Here is a 6,000-nt window from a genome sequence, read left to right on the forward strand (position 1 = left end):
GAAGTGTTGTGAGACGTTTTGCACGTGATGGAGAAAGGATAAAAGCCCTCAATGTCATCGGTTATGGGATCAGACACGACATGCGAGAACTCATACGAAATGGGGGCAAAAAAGGTAAGTTCATTTAGAAAGCAAAAAAAAAAGTGCTACATATTCACATGATGGAAACATGACGGATGATGGCAATCGAGCTAAGTGGCATGATTGTGGGTAACATTTTTGTGGACTTGATTCTTCGTGAATGACGCAGCTCTAGATGTGTTTCTATTTGGTATTTATATATTTTTTATGTTGCACCCTGGTGGGCATGATAAGATACTTTGCATGGTGCAAAAAGGAAGACGGTGCTCGTTTGATTTTGACGAAACCTAATACGACATCTAGACGGCATTTTTAAAGGCAGGAAAATGGCCGAATGGTACAAGGAAGAAAAACGATACCGGTAAATAAAATGATAGAATTTATACAAAGAGAAAAAAATGCAGACAGACCAGTCCCAAACGAAAAAGGGCAAGATCTCGACATGGGTTACAAAATTGAATGTCGGTGGGGCGAGCGTTAGGTCGACATCGGTGATGATTTTGCCAAAAACTGGTTTCTTAAAGGACATTTGAAGCGTTTGTTGTACATTATTCAATATAAACATCACTCCCCATAGCTTTTGAAAAGGCACAATCTGTTCAGGGGAAGTACAAAAAAGTATCGCTTACAGAAAATGCACTGATTTAGTCGGTTGTGTCAAACATATTATCATAAAAAAATGTAAAAAACAAACGTTTCTCTATCCATGAAACATATTTGAAATCATTAATATTTAAAATAAAACTGACCTGATAGAAAGACAACAATACATTACTGAAAGGTTTCGTCCCTTTATCGACCTTAACATGTATCTCAACGCAGCAAAATTGTGAAGATGAATCTAATTTCAAGAGTATACCTTTTGCTCAGATCTGGCCATCATTATGGAAATTAATAGGAAACCGGGATCTTGCGAAACAAAATGAGAATAAAAATATAATTTAATGTAACCCAAAAAAGATGAATTAAAATGGTGTATTCTGCTTTAAATATGAGATGAACAGGTCGTTAGAAAGATTGTTTTTAAAGAGGTACAATGGAATCTTTAATTTTCAAGCAAAGCAGCGCTTTCAATTTGCTTTCAGTGTCATTTTGATTTTTTTCCATTCGTATGATCAAACCACATCCATATAAAAAGCATATACCACACTCATTATCACTATTTTAACATTTGTGCATGGGTCATTTGCATTATCAACCTTTACTCCTTTGTGGTTTGTGTTTCGAATCTGCCGTGTGTGTGAAATTAGTATGTCAATCTGAAAATTCTTCTCTGGCATCATTTTGTTTTTTTGACACTTTGGCGCACCACTCGTATCATATTTGAAAGTTTCCAGTAGTAGCCTATTTATGTAGGAGACAGGGAGAGAATGACGAAGGAGTGTAATAGTATAGGTATCACACTGCCACGTGCTATAATTGTTTATAGCACGAATATAAAAAATAGAGCTAAGAAGGTGCACGAAGATAGTCGGATTTGAGCGGTAAGACAATGCGGTCGTAAACTAGATGAACTCCAAATAAAGCACTGAACAACCCAACCAAAATATTCTTCAATTAATAAAAAAAATTGTTTAAAATTGAATAAAATTCAATACAAGCATAAGAAGATATTGAATGTTTGTTTTGGAAGATATTTTACAATTGCGATTTTGGTCAGATAAATCGAATGACAAACATTTTTTGAAAGAATCATCCAACCAAAAGTTTTCTTTGTTTAATGCCATATTCATTATTTTTAGTTTTTTTTAGATAATTTAACCCTTTTGGAACTTTTTATTGATATGGATGGTTAATATATATATAATATAATACACAAAACACAAAAAACTTGGTAGCAATTCAGAATCTATTTTGTTTCGGTCCTAAAATTAATTTTAAACTAGACTTATCTATACATTATTTATACCTTCGTGCATGCTCATCTACTTTTCCAAAACATTTCGGGCAACGTTTCAGCATTTCGACCAATCAACGTTTTTGGCCCTCTCACCCGTAACATTAAGATGTTACGAATTGCTAGATAAAAATAATATTTCATTTTTTGATCATTTCATGATTTTATTTTCCATGGACCCATTCAATGTATCATCAAAAAGAAAGGTTTGAAATGCCACTGAACTCCTTTAACCGGTTCAATGATTTCAAGGCTTGGTACATTTACATTGCCTACCTTTCAGGCGTTCAATAATATTAAGACCTTTAAAAACGCTAGGCGCAACGACCAGCTAAGGTCATGCCAGCCATTTCTGGTTTACTAGATCTATTTTTATCAGGTTGCCTAAATATCGGGCAGATACGGATGGGATTTTGGTATCGGTCCTGATGCTCGGTCGTTGTTTTACGCAACTACATACAGTACTGGGTCCAACGTTCGTACGCTTTTAATGGTGAAGTTAGTGGAATAGTACAATTTGATTTCTGACTTTTTTCTTATTAAAAATTATTATTTTATTTTTATTAAAAAAATAATCCAATTACTAAGGTATAACATCGTAAGTGATAGAGATATTTTTCACTTCGGTCATTTGACATGCTCAAAGAGCAAACTGATATTTCAGGGAAAAGGTTCAACGATTTTGAAAATATTTTTCTTATGTAGGAATGTTGCAGTAGCAGAATTGAAACAAAACAAAATATTTGGAAATGAATTGGTGGACGTGCTTATGGACCGTTGAACGTGATCGGTCAGTTAAGGTCAATGACCTGGTCAAGTGTTTCTCACAGAAATGTCTGTCAGTATACAGTATATTACTTTTTTTAGATAATAAAGTGAGTTTAGATAGCAGATCTAAACTTTTTAATACGATTTTTTACGTAAGAAGAAATACACATTTTAACGAAATAAGTAAAAATTATTTCAGATGAAAATTTAATCAAATCATCTGAACGGGATACAAACAAATATTAATTTGTCTATTGGTCTTAGATCGACTGAAATAAAAGTTGCAAAAGCTTCATTTTAATTTACGTTGTATAATATGAACACATATCAAACTTGCAAATATTTATCGAGTGTAGCTTCTTCAAGAACTTATTAGAAGTTTCCTTAATTAGTTTGTGGGAAATATTTGCGCGAAAGGAACGTAGAGAGAGAAACTCATTAAAACTACATCGTGTTTTGAAGACGTGTTACGCGGTCTTTGAATGCACACGTGTCGCATGCTTATGATATTAAGCTTAGAAAATCCAACATAAGATGCACGGACGATGCGAAGCCGAAAATATCGCGAAATCAGAAATACTATTCTGAATCTCATAAAACTATGATGAACAACCAGCTCATGTTTGGGAATTATAATTTGAACTGCAGCATTTTTGTTTTTTTTTTAAATGAAGACAGATAGATGAAAACTATTTGTTTTGAATATTTATAATCAAATTGCTAAAAGCAAATCATATTATAAAAATATGTGATATGATGTTTGGAAAAATGTGTGATTACTTGAACGATTTTGACTATTTCGAGATTACACTAAAAAAAGCAGCAATACATCTACAGAAATTGTCATATTTGAATACTTACTTACTTGCAAAATGCAGACAAATTTGTACCAAAAGCAAATTGGACTTTATTGCAAAAGTTTTTGTAGCACAGGAAATGTACAAGTTTACGATAGGATTTCCGATGACATGTATGTCCAAAGTCTTGGCTTAATGATGAGGGAGGTTTTCAATTCTAACCCACTAAGCACAAACTAGAAATCAGGATGCGAGTAATAAGCTCTGTAAAATCCCCAACAAAACAGCAAGGACAGGAAGGATGACAGATTGAAGCTCAAACATATTAACCTTCTTCCGCAAACGGTGCAGCAACAAGAAAGGCGCTGAAAGACGTGGAGCAGAGGTGGAGGAAAGCGTCGAACAGCTGTAATCTGGGAACGTTTGCAAAAGATAAGGGTTTGGGTGAAGAGATACGTACAAACATTCGTATTGGCCCGAAGGAAAAAGGCAGGCAAAGTGGTAAAGTTTTGTAGTGGAGCGGAAACGGTAGTTTGTTATTATGAGTTTCTCCAAACTACTGTCCTGTTTCCTGCAACCCGCACCACGGTTCGATGGTAGCAACAGTTTGTCGGTGTAAGCTGGCAGCCATCATGAATTGGTATCCTTCGTGTAAAAGTAGTCAAGTGGGCGAAAGGCAAGGCCATCGTCTACGGCTCATTCGGAGAAGATGTGAGTTTATTTGTGGCTTTTTCTATAGCATCCGCTTTATCTGGTTGGCTTTGGTTTTGTTATGACTTATCGGTGAAGTTGTGCAGAGCTGTTGGTTAGTTTCATTTCTCTTAGGTTTTGTGTTCAATTGCAGCAGTAAATTGTTCTTTGATTTGCTGTTGAATCTTGGGGTAGATTGACCACATGAAGACAGTTTGAGGTTTTGAACTACTTTTGGGTTTTGAATCGTTTTAAATCATGTTTTAAATCGAACAATTGAAATGCAATTAGTTTTTAGAAAAATAATGGGTTGTCTCTTCCTCCATATTAACCAGCTTTGGTACCATCTCTTTATACATGTGGGTATTAAACAAAGTTTTGAAAGTAAATCAAGTAAAAAAAAAATTATTTTTATTGTTTTGATATTAGTTCAACAGTATTTACAATAATAAAGAGATAATTTAAAAATGTAAGCAACCGTCTTTGGAAGAAAACAGAAAAATTAAATTTTAAAACTATTTTTCATGTTTTGTGTTTCTTTTTCCAAAATATGACTTTTAAGTTATAACGTAAAACCTGAAAAGATTCAAAACTTCCCAAGAGGGAAATCATTCTGTTCACGTTAAGGTTGATGTTAATCTATGAAAAACTTTTGATGTTTAAATCCCTGTTTTCATAAGGAAACATTCTACAAAACTGTCGTGTGTCGAACTGAAATATCAATCCTTTTAGAGTTGGCCTGCAATATACTCTAATAGAGTAAATACTGGAAACAACACACTGTTGTTGAAGTACATTCCAAAACCTATCCATTGATGTGATGAGTTCGAGTTGGCAAAGCTTTTGTTCATCCGCGAAGGTTCTTTGTAATCGGCGAAGGTTTTGATAGTACGATAGATTTGTAGGTCATTTAAATAATTCATCGGAAAATCAAAGGTATTTCGTTGCTGCTTTCATCGAACGCAGTTGCTTATCGTAGCTCCGTGAGACATACCGATGAGAGAACATGTGCTTTATGCTAACATTGTCTAAAATGACCTTTGATCTTTGTTACTAAAAGCACTTTATTCTGGCTTGTTTCGCGTAGGCACATAAAGAGAGTGCTTTACCTTGTCAATAGTTCAGGATATTATGGGAAATTTCTGCTCTTTGTCTATTGTTTTGTCCTTCCAAAGATGCAAGAACAAATGTAAATAATTGTTTACATTCATAGCATTATACGTCTTAGTATGAGCTATTAAAATGGGATTTATAATTGCAGCAATAACTGATAAGGGAACTAACGTTGGCTTTAGATGATGTCAATTTTAAATATCCTTATTAACTGTGAAAAAGAATTTGACCGTCTTGGCGGTAGTGTAAGCTAGTCTTTGATTTATGAAACAAAAAATCAAGAAATCTAACAATATGAAAAAATAAAGCGAACATCGACTCAGAATCGACTGGGCGACGACAACGATTGGATCGTCATGCACTTGAAGGGGACAAACGAGTACAAATCATTCCGACGTTCCAATGTGTAATTCTAATATTAAATTTGCTGTTTTATATTACAGGATATTTCATAATTTCATAATTCCATAATTTGTTGTTACGAACAACTCAACATTGCATAAATCTTTTAAAAATTCATAATTTAGAATTACTTGTGAGTACTCATATATAGGTACATCTAACCTTTTCGATTTTTTTAAAATTAGTATAATTGTTTTTAAGATTATAAAATAAGAAATTAATTATGAACAAATCATGGAACGATAATCAGCA

Source organism: Anopheles funestus, chromosome 3RL, assembly GCF_943734845.2.
Source record: "Anopheles funestus chromosome 3RL, idAnoFuneDA-416_04, whole genome shotgun sequence".
Taxonomy (NCBI): Eukaryota; Metazoa; Arthropoda; class Insecta; order Diptera; family Culicidae; genus Anopheles; species Anopheles funestus.